This window comes from Perca flavescens, chromosome 3 (genome assembly GCF_004354835.1).
Source record: "Perca flavescens isolate YP-PL-M2 chromosome 3, PFLA_1.0, whole genome shotgun sequence".
In the NCBI taxonomy this organism is placed as follows: domain Eukaryota; kingdom Metazoa; phylum Chordata; class Actinopteri; order Perciformes; family Percidae; genus Perca; species Perca flavescens.
In genome coordinates, this window is record NC_041333.1 from 110,667 (window position 1) to 129,514 (window position 18,848).

The 18,848-nt window shown below is 40.7% G+C and overlaps 1 pseudogene; it reads right to left on the reverse strand.

Moving 5' to 3' along the window:
* Positions 1-1,454, reverse strand: part of LOC114551926 (multidrug and toxin extrusion protein 1-like) — an 11,489-nt pseudogene extending 10,035 nt beyond the window's left edge.
* Positions 1,455-18,848: the final 17,394 nt, after the last annotated feature.

The following is an 18,848-nucleotide window of genomic DNA, read 5'->3' on the forward strand; positions in this document are numbered from 1 at the left end:
GTATCGGTATTGGCTCCGATACTGTCTTAAACTCTGGTATCGGTATCGGGAAGTACTGGAGTTTATGCACCAATCCGATACCACGTAATAAAGCCCTAAAGAAAATCTACGTTAAAGTAGTTTATTTATGTTCTTTTTACGTTATAACTGACTGTCAAACTGGAGAATAAAAGAAAGTTCTGTGTTTGTTCATGTTTCACAAAGAGTTTAACCTGAGCCAGACCGACAACAAAGATAGAAATCATATCACATCCATACAGGGATAGTAGTGTACAGTTGTTAAAACATAATAAAATATATGACACACTGGTATCGGATCGGTACTCGGTATCGGCCGATATGCAAGTTCAGGTATCAGAATCGGTATCGGGAAGCAAAAAATGGTATCGGACCATCTCTAGTTAAGAGCAGTTAGAGTGTCCAGGTATGTATGTGAGTAGATTATTAATAATTTATTTATTGTACAGTGTTCTGTTCTGTCCTCTCTACCCTATTTCCTCCTCCCCCCGAGTGAGGAGTTGTAGAGTATGATGGCATGAGGGACAAAGGAGTTCTTGAGTCTGTTGGTCCTCCACTTGGGAAGGAGCAGCCTTCCACTGAACGGGCTCCTCTGGTTGCTGATGACGGTGTGGGGGGGTGGCTGGCATTGTCAGTAATGTCCAGTGTCCTCCTCTCTGCCACCGTCATCAGTGAATCCAGCTTCATGCTGACCACAGAGCCGGCCCGCCTGATCAGTTTATCCAGCCTGGAGGTGTCCTTCTTGGCTATGCTGCCCCCCCAGCACACCACAGTGTAGAAGAGGACGCTGGTAACCACAGATTGGTAAAACATCAACAGCAGTTTGCTGCAGATGTTGAAAGACCGCAGTCTCCTCAGGAAGTACAACCTGCTTTGTGTCTTTCTGTACAGGTGGCTGGTGTGTGTTGTCCAGTCCAGTTTATTATCCAGCCACAGCCCGAGGTATTTGTAGGATTGCACAGCCTCCACCTCAGCTCCCTCTAGCAGGATTGGTTGCAGTCTTGGTCTGGACCTCCCAAAGTTAATGACCAGCTCCTTCGTCTTAGAGGTGTTGAGCTGTAGGCAGTTAGTGTGACACCAGAGAGCAAAATCCCCCACCAGACTCCAATACTCCTCCTCTCTGTCACCCCTGATACACCCAACGATGGCTGTGTCATCGGCGTACTTCTGTATGTGACACAGCTCCGAGTTGTGCCTTGTCAGAGTTTGTCCTGAAGTATAGGGGGCTGGATGGTATTGAAGGCACTGGAGAAGTCCAAGAAAAGGATCCTCACTGTGCTGCTTCCCTTATCCAGATGGGAGTGGACTCGGTGTAGCATGTAGAGGATGGCATCCTCCACACCAACATCTGGCTGGTACGCAAACTGCAGCCGGTCCTGGGCATGTTGTACCTGAGGTCTGAGGAGGCTGAGGAAGAGTCGCTCCAACGTCTTCATCAGGTGTGAAGTTAGTGAGTGTGTGAATTACAAAGTCAGCCTATTACCACCTTAAAAATATATTAAGGGTTAAAGTACTTATGTCTCAGCTCCATGCTTTTATCTTCAGTAGACTTGACTACTGTAACAGTGTCTTTACAGATCTCCCTAAAAAATCAATCAGACAGCTGCAGCTGATTCAGAACACTGCTGTTCGAGTCCTCACTAAGACCAAGAAAGTGGATCACATCCGACCTCTCAGGTGTGGTTGGTCGTCTACTTGTTGTCCCCAGAGTCAGAACTAAACGGGGACGCAGCATTCAGTTTTTACGCTCCACATATCTGGAACAAACTCCCAGAAAACGGCAGGTCCGCAGCAACTCTCATTTCTTTTAAATCACAGCTAAAGACCTATCTTTTTGATGTTGCCTTTCTTTAAATAACTGTTCATTTGTTATACTGAAGTTGCATTGATGACACTGTATGACATTCTATAACTGCTCTTTAATGTTTTATTTCTTATACTGCACTGTAACTTTTATTCACATATTTTATCTCTCAGTTCTTATACTGCACTGTCAATTTTATTCTTGTCTTTTATGTAGTGGTATTTTTGAACAGATAACGGTCATATTTCTGAGAAAGAGAGAACGCGAGTGTGACTCAAAAAACATGGGTGTGACAATAGATTATCCATACAAGGACCACGTCTGTGAACTGGTCAGATTTAGTCTGTGAACTAGGTCAATAAGAAGGACAATGTCTGTTAACTTGTCAGATATTTCTGTGAACTTATCAAGAGACAGACTGTGAACTGTCCCGGATTTAGCAAGGTTTACCGAGATTGAACTAAGCTTTGTAGCGACGGCTACATCGTAGTGAAAAGTAGAACTACTGCAATCTTGTACTGGGTAACGAAAACACCAAGTCACTTTTTTTTTAATCATTTCTACCTGCACTTTAATGTTTTAATTTGTTTTGTAATTGTTTTTAACTGCTCTTTAATGTTTTATGTAAAGCACTTTGAATTGCCCTGTTGCTGAAATGTGCTATACAAATAAAGCTGCCTTGCCTTGCCTTGCCTTCCTGGATTTCCTTTTGTGTCAAGTTCCTGTTTTTTTGTACTTCCTTTGTTTTTTGGATTCCCTGTTCTTGATTTCTACACTCTGGGATTAGTTTTTGCCTGCTCCTCTCAGGACTCCCTTTGTTGGTGAGTATTTGGTTTTTTTGGTCAAATAAACCCTCAAACTCAAACTTTCTCCTGCCTGCCTGCCTGCCTGCTCTCTATGTTTGAGTCCTCTAAGTCATGTTCATTAAAGTGTTTGGGGGTATAAAACATTAACATGTCATACAGTACAGGCCAAAAGTTTGGACACACCTTCTCATTCAACGCGTTTTCTACTTTCGACTATTTACATTGTAGCTTCTCACTGAAGGCATCAAAACTATGAATGAACACATATGGAATTATGTACTTAACAAAATAGTGTGAAATAACTGAAAAAATGTCTTATATTTTAGATTCCTCAAAGTAGCCACCCTTTGCTTTTTTGATAGCGCTGCAAACCCTTGGTGTTCTCTCAATGAACTTCATGAGGTAGTCACCTGAAATGGTTTTCACTTCACAGGTGTGCCTTGTCAGGGTTAATTAGTGGATTTTTTTCCTTTATTAATGGGGTTGGGACCATAAGTTGTGTTTTGTGCAGAAGTCAGATTGATACACAGCCGACAGCCCTATTGGACAACTGTTAGAATTCATATTATGGCAAGAACCAATCAGCTAAGTAAAGAGAAACGAGTGGCATCATTACTTTAACAAATGAACGTCAGTCAGTCCTGAAAATTTGCAAAAACTTTGAATGTGTCCCCAAGTGCAGTCGCAGAAACCATCAAGCGCTACAACGAAACTGGCTCACATGAGGACCGCCCCAGGAAAGGAAGACCAAGAGTCACCTCTGCTGCTGAGGATAAGTTCATCTGAGTCACCAGCCTCAGAAATCACAAGTTAACAGCAGCTCAGATTAGAGACCAGATGAATGCCACACAGAGTTCTAGCAACAGACACATCTCTAGAACAACTGTTAAGAGGAGACTGCGTGAATCAGGCCTTCATGGTCAAGTAGCTGCTAGGAAACCACTGCTAAGGAGAGGCAACAAACAGAAGAGATTTGTTTGGGCCGAGAAACACAAGGAATGGACATTAGACCAGTGGAAATCTTTGCTTTGGTCTGATGAGTCCAAATTTGAGATCTTTGGTTCCAACCGCCGTGTCTTTGTGCGACGCAGAAAAGGTGAACGGATGGATTCTACATGCCTGGTTCCCACCGTGAAGCATGGAGGAGGAGGTGTGATGGTGTGGGGGGTGCTTTGCTGGTGACCCTGTTGGGGATTTATTCAAAATTGAAGGCATACTGAACCAGCATGGCTACCACAGCATCCTGCAGCGACATGCCATCCCATCTGGTTTGCGTTTAGTTGGACCATCATTTATTTTTCAACAGGACAATGACCCCAAACACACCTCCAGGCTGTGTAAGGGCTATTTGACCAAGAAGGAGAGTGATGGAGTGCTGCGCCAGATGACCTGGCCTCCACAGTCACTGGACCTGAACCCACTCAAGATGGTTTGGGGTGAGCTGGACCGCAGAGTGAAGGCAAAATGGCCGACAAGTGCTAAGCATCTCTGGGAACTCCTTCAAGACTGTTGGAAATCCATTTCAGGTGACTACCTCTTGAAGCTCATCAAGAGAATGCCAAGAGTGTGCAAAGCAGTAATCAGAGCAAAGGGTGGTTCCTTTGAAGAAACTAAAATATAAGACATGTTTTCAGTTATTTCACACTTTTTTGTTAAGTACATAATTCCACATTGTTGTTCATTCATAGTTTTGATGCCTTCAGTGAGAATCTACAATGTAAATAATCATGAAAATAAAGGAAATGCATTGAATGAGAAGGTGTGTCCAAACTTTTAGCCTGTACTGTATGGTTCTGTGTCCTACTGAAGAGCAGTAAAGGTTAACCAGTCAGTGCTCTGGAAACATCCCAAATTAAATGTAGCCCTCTGCTGCTATCAGGCAGAAAACACATTTAGCTAGCCATCTGTAGCAGAGTGATAGCATGTATCAGTGCAAGTAAGATTCCTGTTTCATAGATCGAAAAAAATATTTGCAGTTAAGGCACATGGTGCCTCAAAAGCTGGTGTAGAAATAGATGATTTATTCATCTGAGGGGACCTTTAGGCATCCAGTAGATTATACAAACATAACACAACAAACACACACATATATCTCACATACATAAAAATCACAGAAAATTAAATAGTTAACAATTTGTGAAGTGATTACAAAAGTCTGGTATGAACTGACCATGTGATGAAATGACCATGGTAAGGGGCTATGGTAGAGTGTGTGCATTGGTGGTAGTGCAAAAGTGAACAGTGCAGGGATTGAACAGTGCAATAGCTTCTTATTAAATATTAACAGAACAATATATAACCGGAAATAAGTTATATGATGTATATGTTATGACCAGAGTCCAGATTGTGTAGCAGGGCTAATATAGCCTATAAACAGTCAGGTGTACAGCAGACAGAGATATAATGGTGGTAGGGGCTGAGAGAGACAGGCTCCATTTCTCCTCTCCACCTTTGTGTGGTATTGAGAATAAGAGAATAAGAGCTGGATGGCCCTCGGGACAAAGGCACTCCTCAACCTGCCTATTGAGCATGACAGTGACAGAAGTCTGCCACTGAACATGCTCCTCTGTTTGATGAACGTGCTGTGTAGTGGGTGGCGGTCATTGTCCATGATCGCCAGCATCCTTGTTGTGAGTGTGTGGTGGCAAATTTTATTTTAAACATTTGTTTAATGATATTAACCATTTGTTTAAAGATTGTTTTAAACCTTCACATAATCCTGTTCCTTCCTGTAGACTTTTAAAGCACCAGAGAGGGGAAACAGCTACAGCCGTCAACTATAGCCTAGAGAGTTATTTAGTTTTACTAGCTTGAAGCTCCTCACATTGTTGACTTTTTGCTTAGATAGAAGTGGAGAAGGCCGATGACTGTTTACGACAGTGAGAACTACGTAGGTTTCTGTCTCCTGAGATAAAACGGTTGTTTAGGCTAATGTTAAGAACAGAGAGCAGAGGGGAAGGTGAGACAATGGTGTGACTGTTAATGATGTCCTCTCTTCAACTATGAGCATGCTAAAGACATTTAGAGGGGTGGCTTAACAGAGCTCTTCACTATATGATGTTTTGATGTTTAGATTTTAGGTTAGAAAGACATTTTCAGTTGTGCTGCGTGTACCTTTGAAACTAAACCAAACTTTGGGTTAATTCTCAAACAGTCGTTATTCGTTTTCATTTTGATCATTGATATTACTAAACGCTGCTGCTTCAAGGAAAACTTCCACCACAAGTGACTCCAGCTCAATGCCAACAACAGAGCCAGCTTTCCTTACCACCCTGTTTAGTTGCCCAGTGTCTCTCTTCTTAATGCTGCCTTCCCAGCACACTGGCAATGACAATAATTATAAATAAATTGCATTTAATTTTAAATAGTATTACACACTTAGATTTCAGTTGATTTAAAGAGTTAGGCCATACAGAGGAGCTGCCTCAAAATATCTTTACATTGCCAATTGTGGACCAAAAGTGATTTTAGCACTAAGCTCTAATCTTCTTAGTAAATTTGGCTTTCTTCATAAAAAAGGGAGGTGCTGATTTGGTGCATCTGTTTGGTGCATCCACGATTTCCATTGTGGAGGGAGAAGAAATTTAATTTAGTAGGAGTTTAACTCCTGCTCCTTCCACGCTTTTATTTTGACACATTTACTTTTACTTCCGGTCACCTGTCTTGATAACTAGACTTGTTCGAGATGAGCCAGGCCTGCACAGAATCGATTACCAGCGGTCGCCGCCTACTGCTTTCTGGTTAGATTTATGTCCAACTTAGTCTATATCCACGACGTTCCACTTCCACTTCCGTCTTTTCGTTCGATGTCCGTTTCCTATCTCTTTCTTTGTGTTGTTGTTCTAACCTCCGGTGGATTTGTGAGGACTATGGTTAACTGCTCCTCAGAACTCTGCAGGGTAAATCCAGACAGCTAGCTAGACAATCTGTCCAATCTGAGTTTTCTGTTGCACGACTAAAACTACTTTTGAACGTACACATGTTCCACCAAAACAAGTTCCTTCCTGAGACAATTTTGCAGCGGCACCGTGGATCTGTCCAGCTCTTAGCACCGCCCAAGACTATTGTGATTGGTTTAAAGAAATGCCAATAAACCAGAGCATGTTTTGCTCCCATCCTGGAATGCTGTGTGGACTAGCCAGGTCTGGCAATACAAAACTATGTCCAACTTGATCCCGACTTGCTTGGACATCATGCACACATGGTCAGTGATAAACTCACGAGATCAGGCGGCTACAATTTTTAGAGCCAGGCGCCGCAGTTGCTCCCCACCGACTAGGGCATGATGGAAAATGCCTGGATCTCAGCTGATTCAACAATATGACTTTTTATATAAACTTTTTATTGTTTTTGAATTGGAGCAATTTGATTTGAAGGCTTAATCTGTAAGGAACACGTGTGGGTGATGGTGACGTTTAGTACGTTTAGTCAGAGACTAAATACGTTCAGATCATAGACTGTTAATATGAACGACAGAGATGTTTGACGTCACCCATTGGTTTGTGGAGATCTGCTGCGAGTCATTGAATTTGCCGTTATGGGCACAGCCATCCTGGTTGGGATGTGGCGATTTTAGACGAGAGGGAGGAGTGAGGGATGAGCCCTTACACTCTACGTTACGTTACACACTTTCACTTGCAATCACAACTGGAGACTCCGTACAAGCTAACATATGGCTCTGATGACATTTTAATAAATTAGGAATCAGAGCTAACAGGATTTGAGTTTTTCTGTGACTTTCTGTTCAGACTGAGGGCTGCTTAAAATGGCTGGAAACTATCTGACTTGAACGTGGCTTTATGTCACCGCCCCCTACTGCTGCTGACATTTGTTTAAAAAACAAAAACTAATATTTTACATATATTTTATATATAATTACAAATAAATTACAGATTATCCAATGATACCCTGACCACCGATCAAGGGTAATAAAGTATAATCCGTTTTTTGTTTTAAACCAAAAACAAAAAAAAGGGCTCTATTTTTCTGAAAATAAAAATTAGCTGGAAATCTCGTTATTTATCTCTTGTCATTTATTTATTCTTGTTTCCGTTTTAATCCAACAACAAGAATACTATACTAATATATATATATATATATATATATATATATATATATATATATATATATATATATATATATATAATACTAATATTTTTGTAATGTGCATAAACATTGAAAATCTGATGGAACAAATGTCTCGTTTTGGTTTGGTATAATGTCCTTTTGGTCTTACGTGTGAAAGATCAGAGGTTACTAAAATCAATGCGGCGCTGGACTGGATAGACATTTGCAATGTGGCCCAAATTTATCTGCAGGACACTTTAAATTAATTATTTTAAAAGAGATCCTCGTCACATTCAAATGTTCAATGGCAGCTAAGGAGTTGAACCATGTCACATTAATATTCTGCAGACTTGCAATAAAAAAGAAGCCCTTTTATCTAAAGACAGTGGTTTAGATGCCTTTTTTACTGGCTGGTGTAAGGTTTAGAGTAAAATTGGTCAATAACGCCACACATAATAAAGGGGGAGTGTAGATTTAATTTAAAATGAAACTTTAAAAGTATTATTACTATTACTATTTACTAACAATGTATATTTTTACAATCTCCATGGCGAATAATGGGGCCCTCTGCTGGTGACCTATATGGTTTTTAAAGGAGTAAAATAAATGGAACAGGTGAGTTTCCACAATAGCCTTTTAATGAATGCCACTCAACCAAATACTTTACATAACCCTAAATAGCTAACTTTAGCTTAATCTGACAAGCTACAGGCAAACAATTCTTCTGGCAGTTAGGCCTAAAGTTCTCACACACTTCTTTTATTTTGGCACTTCTTCCGGTCCAGTCACCTCTGTTCTTTAACACGACCAAAAGGACATTATACCAAACCAAAACAAGACATTTGCTTCATTGGATTTTCAATGTCATGCATATTAGAAAAATTAGCCTGTATTCTCATTGTTGGATTAAAACGGAAACAAGGCACCCACACTCAGGCTGCTGCTGCAGTCCCCTGGGGACCTAGCAAGCAATAAACACCATTCCAACCACATCCCCAACCGGCACCGTCAGACACCGCCAACCAAGAGCCTGGGTCTGTCCGAGGTTTCTTCCTAATAGGGAGTTTTTCCTCGCCACTGTCGCACTGCATGCTCTTGGGGGAATTATTAGAATTGTTGGGGCTTTGTAAATTATAGAGTGTGGTCTAGACCTACTCTATCTGTAAAGTGTCTCGAGATAACTCAAACTTATGATTTGATACTATAAATTAAATTGAATTGAATTAATGTTACCGTTAATCTAACGTATAACCAGGTTTCAGTCACTGTGGTTGCCACCTTTTAGACTAATTTCTGTGGAGTAAAGTGTGCCAGCCTAGAGTGAAATTACTCCGAACCATCACTTTAAGAAAAAGTATGTAAATAGCCTATCATCAGGGAAATGTCTCTAAAGTATTAAAAGTAAAAGTACTCAATCCAGAAAATCCTCACATTTTAGAAACTGGAAACGATCAAAACAGTTCTGTCAATCAACTGTTTAATCAGCTCATCATTTCAGGTGTAGCCTACTTGTAGGCATAGGCCTACAAGTAGGCTACACCTGAAATGATATATAGATATTATTGGGTAGTTTAATTTTCTATTAAACATCGTATTTTATAAACTGCTTGAGTTTTGTGTGCAGAAATCTTAACTTGTAAAGTTACTACTAACTATTGACTGTAAAATATTAACAGTCTATGCTAGCAACTAAAGCTGTCAGATTTATGTAGTGGAGTAAAAAGTACTAGTAGAAAATCTGACTTAAACAAACAGGAATGAGAATAAGGTTATTAATACCGGGGTGACCTCTAGCTCACCCAGTAAGAGCATGCGCCCAATGTAGGCTGAGTCCTTTGCAGCGGCCCGGGTTCGAGTCCGACCTGCTGCCCTTTGCTGTGTGTCATCCCCCATCTCTCTCCCACCTTTCCTGTCTATCCACTTTCACTATCTAATAAAGGGAAAAAATGCTGCCAAAAAATAGAAAGGTTATTAATACCGGATGTATTGATCTCAACATATTACAAAAGGTGAGTGAATTCTAGCTGTAAATGCATCTCTGACGACAGGCAAGGGTGAGTAAAGTGTGACATTTCTGTTCGCTCTGCGTGTCCCCTTAGAGGCTTTCAGTCTCAGAAGCACACACACACACACACACACACACAACTTGTTTAAATAAACTAGTGCAGTGCCCGCTGAAAATGTGCCTGTTGGAACGGGCCGATTGCTTGGCCTATGGTATTGCTGCTTGTAGAATTCTTCAAAACCAAATTGTACCCCACAATTACTTACAGAAGGACCCCAAACCACTTAATATGCGCCTCCCCTGTATACCCTACTACTGACTTACAGTGTAGGCTACTTCTATATCAGAGGAAGACATTGTACTATTGCATTTACCTGACAGAATCAGAATGTAATCACAAAATATCACAATGACAATGTGTAGTAATCAGACAAGAGAGAGAGAGAGAGACTGAGACTACTTTGCACATGTTTGTGGGTCTGAGGTGTATGTCACATTTTAGCTGCCAATGCTCTGCTGCTCTTTTTCTGTCTCTGGTCCTGCTCACTCAGAGTGAGAGGGGGAGGGGCCAGCGGCTAGAGCAACAAAAGCCAATCAAGTCAAACTTGGCACTGCTCTTACTCGTGCCTATAGCAAGACACCTGTCAAGTTTGAAATCCATCGGACTAACGGTTCGAGAGATATGTGCTTAACACCCACACACACACACACACACACACACACACACATACACAGACAGACAGATGTTCCTGCAATTTATAGATAGATACATACATGTTAATAAATAACAATAAATTGTTGTTGTACCAGGAATATCTCCAAGTTTTGTTTTTCACTGTAGAAATCTCAAATATCATAATGATTTGCCAATTCAAAAGCATACCAACACCTTTTTTTCCACTTCAAGCACTGCTGCTGCAGATACCATGTTGTACAGCACCAGTCATTTGTATCTATCACTTGTTATTTTCCTTAACACTGCTCCTGCCTTTGTGTTTTCCAAGTCCATCGGACGGCACCTCATATGTCTGATTCCCCTGTCTAAGCCTCTCTGTGTCCCTGCCTCTTGTCTGTAAAGTCTTCCCTGCCTTTGTTACTTCTCTCTCAATTGTCTCTGCCAATCCAGACTTTTTATCACTTTTTGGTTGGACCGTAGGGTGAGCGCCAGCACTATGAATGCCAAAGTCTGTCACTGAGTGATAAAGTTCCACCATTGGTCAGAGTGAGTGTGATGACGTGAGTGTTTCCCTATTGGCCATTGCCCTTTCAAAATGAATCGGCGCAACACCCAGGCTTTTGCCTCCGCAAATGCCCATCAGTCATTTTAACAGTTTTTTTGCACATTTTTTGCACGTTTGTAAGACCTCAGGGATACACACAATGTGTTCGGTGAGTAAGTCTGAATGTAAAGATAACCTTATTTTGTTTACAGAAAAGACTCCACAGGGCACCTTTAAGGAGTGTTAAGCGCTAATTCTCAGTGTTTGGGAGAAGCATACAGTTTTTGACCGTGTTCGTGGTTGGCACTAGAAAAAAATAGCACTGTGTCCTATTTTTTTTTAGGCCTCATTTGTGTTTTGTACTTTCTGTGGACAACAACAGTTGGTGAGTAGTGCTAAACTCATTAATGCACACTAGCACAGATTGGTCTTTATATTCAGCTCCATATGTTAGCCATTCAGTTTCTCAAGTTCGCTCAACGTGTATTTACAACACTAATAATGTCATCCGAGCTGTCTGCAGAGAGGACAGAGTCCTTTCTGTTCAAAGTTAGACGTCCATGAGACACAGAAAAGTGGATAAACACAAGAACTATTTTCATTCATTCTTTATATTTTTTCTCTCTTTTATGAAGCAGCATGGGCAATTTCCGCTCCTTATCACTAAGCAAAGTTCTACAATCCAAAACAAAAGATGCTTTCTAAACTCAACCAGTTTATTTCAAAGTTCAAAATTAATCTGCAGAGTTTATGGGCTTATCTTGGTTGAACACTACTTCAGCTACAGCATCTTGTTTTAATCCTGCTTTTTCCTAAAAAGATGTTTGACTTGAAAAACTGTGCACAGCTACACTGCCTGTGGTTTCTAGGTGGATAAAAGGATCAAGAGCCAAATCTTTCTTCGGCAATTTATTTCACTGATGATACATATTTACGGCCTCTTAGGAGGCACACACTGTTATTCATTTGGTTCTTTTTAATTATTCACTTTCATTTTGTCTTGCATGTAAAACAGATCTTGCGTTAATGAGCTACTAGGTTTACAACACTCTGCCTGGATGTTTTAAAGTAAAGATGCCTATATTTAACATCTTGGATTTGAAATGAAATACCAAAGCAGGGAAAAACATGAAATAAAACTGTAAAACTAACCTGAACATACAGCAGAATCCTGTGTTTTAGAATTGCTAGACATCTTACCAAAAAGACAAAAAATAATGTTACTGGTTTAACTTCTGTTACATAAAACGTCCCAAAAACAGAGAGCAGCAAAGGCTGATCCCTTGCCAGAGCAGTCAGACCATTACGTCCAGTTAAATATGAATGCCTTTGGTTAATTATGGCAGTGAAAGATGTGAGCTCTGCTATGAAGGGACACAGCCTGTCACATCTAATGCCACTGTGAGCAGTGATATGTGGACCTTCCATCTGACCTTCTCCTCCTGTGGCCGTTTTAGATAATTGCTTTCTCGAATGCAATCTACAGAATGCCCCTGCCCCGAACCCCCTCTGAAAATATTCTGAGGCAATGGGTGGCCAAATTCTTCATAATTTCTTGCGACGCAGAACTGAAATCAGAGGCTATGTTGTAGGCTAGTAAACAGGATTTTGTATGCATCCAAGCGGCCAAGCTTCCAGCCAGTGCTGTTCCATCCAGAATCATTTGTAGACCTATTTTTAATCTTGCTGCAGTGCAATCCATTTGTTCATTTCTTAGACTTTTACCAAACAGCTAAATCTATATTGTAACAAATATAAATCTGCAGCAGCTATTTAAAGCTATTTTACAGTCAAATTAATTCACACAATAATGTACAGAATGCAAAATAAGACAGATTTGAATGCATTAATACATACAATTAAACCAGGGTTGACCTAAATAGTAGAGTGTTGCAATGCCAGCTTGCCAGAGGAACAAAGTTCTCTGCCTTCTTCTTCTCTTGTCCCTCTGTGTCTCTCCTTGCTGACCTCAGGAATGTGCTTTGGTTAAGAATGCGTGCAGTGTTATTTACACCATCTGAGGCTATTCCTGCTAAGTAGAAATTAGGCGGCCTGGCTCCAAGAAATAGATCTCTCTCTCTCTCTATCTCTTTCTCTTGGTGTCTCTGGGCTGCTTTGGACTGTTGATCTATTCAGACTTTAATGCATTCCTCATCGCTGCCCTGGCATCCACATATCACCTGCCAGATAACAGGACAAATTAAACCCTGTTCTGCTGTTTTGGAATAACAATAAGGCTTATTCAGTAGTGGTACTGCTGCTATGCAGAGCTGAAGGTAATAGTGTCTAATTGCTGCTGGGTAACTGACTGTATTGCAGAGCATACACTTAAGGAATTCAGTTATGGAAGGATGACCATTTCTTTCTTATGCAAGCATTACGTTGTACTCTTTGAACAGTATGCCAGTTTCCACAGGTGTTGAGTTAAATAGAGGGATCTTTACCTAATGCAGCATATTTTATAAGAAAAGTGTTGTCAGCGATCCTTAGAATATCCTCAAGCTGCAGCATCATCTACTTGCAAAGACAAAAACCCTGCAACAACAGGATACATTGATTCACAAGTCAGGTCCATTTAGCTTTAACAAGATTCAGACCTTGTGACCTGAAAAAGCCTCAGATATAGTTGTTATGTCACGAAAAGGAATGCAACACATGTAATGTTTATAGGGTGTCTAGCTGAAGCTAATTAGCAGTCCCTGTCCCTAGTTAGGCTTTTACATCCAGGTTGACAATCTTAGACACTATCTTATGAGAAAGACCATGCAGTATGCACTAAAGCTCCAGATCAGCCACTAAATGAATATTGTACTGAGACTATTGTAGTAAGAATATTTTATAAATTTATGTTTCCAGGGTCAAGAGTGACCCGTAAACCTCACTTAAAAATATTTTGGTCCAAGAGACGGTTAAGTATATTCTGATTCCTTTGCCTTTGGTGCTAAAACAGGTGACCACGAGTCAAAATCCAAGATAAAGGCCCTACCTAAACAGCTCTTTAAATGGTACTCAAAGGCACTTTACATGTTAATAAAAACAATAACAGCAATAGTAAAAATAAAGAGCACACTTTCCAGGAAGCAGTAACTTGAACACCCAGTTGATTAGTTTTGATTAGTAAAGTAGAAGAGTACACTTTTACTAAAGAGTCTCAAAGGAAATTACCTTGATTCAATATATTGATCAATTGAAGTGACTTATGGAAAGAATACAAATAACTAGAGGAGAAAAAAAAAAAAAGAGTACACATTTTTTCTCATTGGTTTCTTCTGTGAAAGCAATGGTAACAATGGAGAGAATAAGGGCACATCTTAAGAGGACTGTGAGCTAGAAACGGTTACTAAGTTTTAATCACTTAAATCACAGTCGTCACTGGGGCGGACTTCTGTCTTTTATATGAATCATGAAGCTTGCAGTATAAGAAAGCAGCAGCCCTTCCCTGCGCAGGGGAGCCATTTCTTTGCCTGTTTTCCCAGACCAGATGTTACTAATGATGGTTAAATGTGGCTGGGAGAATCACAGCTCCAGCTCATTATGTCACATGCCTGGGGTAAAACTCAGATCCAAGATGGAGGTCACTGTCCTTGTCACCTTCACTGTGATCAAGACAATTCGTCAACTTGAGAAAATCTCTCATATTTCATGATCTTTTCAGTGAACTTTTAAATGAAGGACATAGGGCTACAGTATTTCAGGATTTAGTTAAACAGCTGCTGGCTCAACAGGTGAATGCAACATGCTTCTGGCACTTATGTATTATACATTACATTTGACTGTTTTCATGCAATGTATCTACCTCAACTCAAGTATTGGAAGTGATAGCCCATATTTAACGTCACAGCTGGTGCTAGTTGTCATACACGTGTAGTGAACATTTAGTGGTTTAGAATATTGCAATAAAGCATAAATTGGTTCAGACATTTATGTTCCACGTCAGGATGAATTCTAATGTAGCTCAGTGTAAATCCTTTCAGGGAGACTTCAATAACTTTATCACTTTTCTTCTAAACTGATCAGCTGTTTTTGAGGGACTCACTTTTCAGTTAAACCAGTCAGATTCGGCCACGTATTTCACAAGCCAATCACAGCATGACATCCATGTTTAAAAATCTGTTCTCTCCTCTGCGGCTGTCAGTTGTCATTTCAGGCAAGAGTGCAACCCTGCTCCTCCCCTTCCACCTCCAGGCATCTTCACCCACGGCAATCTCGCTCTTCTGGCTGACCGCTCCCTCGACTCCTTTGTTCCGGTCTTCGTGCCCTTTCACCGCCACCACCAGTGTCTAGACTCCATGGGGGGATATGTTTGGGTTTTTCTAACCCTTTAAAAAATATACATTTTATAGGATGGAGTCTAATCTCCAAAGACTATGTATGATTCATATTTTGCATATGCAACTTACAAATAAATCTTGCATATCTGCAACGAAGTCTCTCCTGATTGAAATAACTTTAGTGATCACATACCTTTCTGTAGAAACTGTTGAAATGTATTTTCTTCAAAAGGCTACTTTGGTTTTTGACATAATAGCTTAGACCTATTATCAGTGATGCCACGTAACACGTTACTTGTAACGCGTTACTCTAATCTGAGCACTTTTTTCAGTAACGAGTAATCTAACGCGTTACTATTTCTGTTAGGTTCAGCAGGGAGGAGTAGGGAATGGTGGACCCAAAATGCAGAGGCAGACAGGCAGGCAGGAGAACGTAGAGGTGGAAGGTTTATTAATCCATAAAAAACAAAGTGCAAACAACAAAGGGAGTCCTGAAAGCAGCAGGCAAAAAACCAATCAGAGTGTAGAAAACAAAAGCAGGGAATCCAAAAAACAAGAGCAGAAAACAAACCAGCGACTACAGAACAAAAGAAATCCAGGGAGCAAAAAAACCAGACACAAGCAAACACTGGGAGACACGACAGGCACACACAAACAAACAAAATGATCTGACGCTGGACAAGGGGAACACAAAGAGTAAATACAGAGGGTAACGAGAAAACAAGCAACAGGTGACACTAAGGCTGGGAAACAGGTGAACCACATTAGGGAAATCACAGAGGAGGGAAAAACACCGGAAATAAATCAGACAAGACAAGACAGAAAACCAGACCGTCAAAATAAAACAGGAAACAGAACATACGGACACAAGGCAAAACAAGACAGGGACTACAGCTAGGCGAGACAAGGGAGGAAACACTGGTTACAACAGAAAACAGAACAAATACACAACATAAACAGGAAACAATAACAGAACCTCAAAACCAACAGAACTCAAACCCCAAAACCATGACAATTTCCAAACCAGTGATCAGATTAAAGTTACCTATCCAAGTCACTGTGCGTTATTATTTTTGTCATTTTCCTTAGTAAAAATATATATTTTTGCTTTCTTCTTGCGTCTCTGGGAGTGAAGTCACGTATGCGACAAGTCCCGTTTTCAGCATGAGGACAGTTCACGTTACCACGCAGTGACACAAACGTAAACAACAATGGAGGAAGGAGAGAGATGCGCGTTTTATAGCTGGAGATCCAGTCACTATTTAGAGTTTGTGTCAGCTAAAGACGGCAATATTAAGGTTGGTTGTACACTCTGTGCTGGTGGCGACTACGTCAAATCTGAAGAACCATTTGGAGTCGCAGCGCTGCAGTCAAACCTACAGAGCAAGTCCCAGCAGATGGAGCGAAGCAGAGAGAAGGAGGTCCCCCACCACCCAAACAACAAAAGCTGGACTTCAGTGCAAAACCAGTAAGTGGAGAGTTGAAGAAGTTGGTCGGGCAGTAGGCCTATGTTGTAGAGGAAATGCTGCCCTTAAACACAGTTGATTCGCTCTCTTTCGTGCCATAATAAACCAGATCCTACTACTGGCAACGCTGAGCTGCCTCACAGTAAACCGGTTGTCATTTTTATGTTGAGGCTGTGGGGGTGTTGTCGGCAGCTGCTGAATGTAACTAATAAAGTAACTTGTAATCTAACTTTGTTACTTTTAAAATCAAGTAATCTGTAAAGTAACTAAATTACTTTTAAAATCAAGTAATCTGTAAAGTAACTAAGTTACTTTTTCAAAGTAACTGTGGCAACACTGCATATTATTATGCCAATATCAACTGGTGTATTAAGCAACTGTAGCAATAAGGTCAGGGGAAGTCAGGGGATTCCTTGGGGGAATTATTAGAATTGTTGGGGCTTTGTAAATTATAGAGTGTGGTCTAGACCTACTCTATCTGTAAACACACAACGTGCCCCGCAGCCCAGCACCTGCCTCTCTAGCTGACTAGTACACAGTTTACAACAAAACAGGTTATTTTGTGTATCAGTGAATTGGTCTACATGTTCACAGAGATTTATTTATTTATTTATCATAATATACTGTATCTAATTACACAAGGCAAACTTAGGACCTAGGTGAAATAACTTCACTTTAACTGCTTTTAATGCTGGTACACTATTTACACACAATTACATATTTGATGTTATGTTGTTACTTTGTAGATAAAACAATACATTTGGCTGATATAGTAATGCTGTTGGAGTTTAAAAGCACTGTAAGGGTTAGTGTACAATGCTTTTGCAGGGGAATATTTTGAGTTCTGGTCCGGGTTTGGTTTTATTGGCAGTTGGGCTGGTTTTGTCATACAGACCTGGCAACCCTGCAGAGCATGCAAAAGCCTAGAAAGCCTTTAGTTATTTCTGCAGATACCTCAGATATTTTGTTTGAATAAAGATATCTTATTAACTCAACATGGATCTTCTATAATTTACCTTTCAACATCGGCCACCACACCTCCAAAACTAATGACCTCAGCTATAAATTATATTTAGTGCTTATTTGCAAATGTCAGCATCCTAACACACTAAACATAGATGGCAAACATTACACCTGCTAAACATCAGGATGTTCGTATTGTCATCTTAAAGGGATACTTCACCGATTTAGCATTAAGCCTTGTATCACTAGAAACACGGTAGTATTTTTGAATGGCCGTGCCTCCCTCCCTCATGTCCCCCTGAGACGAGATCTCTGGATTGTAGGTCTGGAAAAAATCTTCCGATGACAGAAAACGAGGATTTTTGCGTCATCGGAAGATTTTTTGACCAGAGGCAATGGACTACAGCCAGTAGTAGGAGCTACTTCCACATGTTTTCAACCCGCCCATAGGGGGCTGGACTGTCGTCTTTCTCTGAGGATCGCCGAAGCAAAACGAGCGTCAGCCATCTTGAATCTTCTCAGCAGAAAACTTTTACAACAATTATGTGCATTCAAACTATTGCACATGTGTACCACTGGGATACATTCGTTCCATCGGTGTGCCGGTGGAAAGCTAACGCTAGCCGGCCACCTGTCCCATCAATCCTGCTTGCAAGTGTCTGACTACATCCAACTTCAACCAAACTCCCAACGCCAGTTCAGAGACTGCTGTGTTTTTGTTGTTGTGGAAACATGGCTGGACAACTACAGTGTACCGGACTATCCAGCTACAAGGCCTGCTGCTCTGTCGCTGGGTAAGACTAGTGGAGGTGGGCTGTGTTAACATGAACATGTACAGCCTCACAGAGCAGCAAGCATGTCTGTAGACTCTTAGTCTCGTTTCTGAGGACCTCTCGTCTCTTAGTTTGAAAGTTAATTCTTGACGATGGAAACAGCAGTCAACTAAATAATCTCTACACTAATAAATGGATCTTGCGTTGAGATTATGCTGTCCACAGTTAAAGGTCTAGAATGAACTTTGAACAACTCAACTCAAGGCAACCTAGATTTGTGCATGCCTGATCAGTGGCTCCTTCTATCAACACTGCAGGCTGAGGTGTAGCATTATAGTGGTGAAGGGATGAGTGCTTATATTTATGGCAATCAGCACAGGCTTGTTTATTGGTTAAGCAGGCGTGCTGCTCTGATGATCAAATCAAACCAGTGGTTGATTAAGGTCAAATAGTTA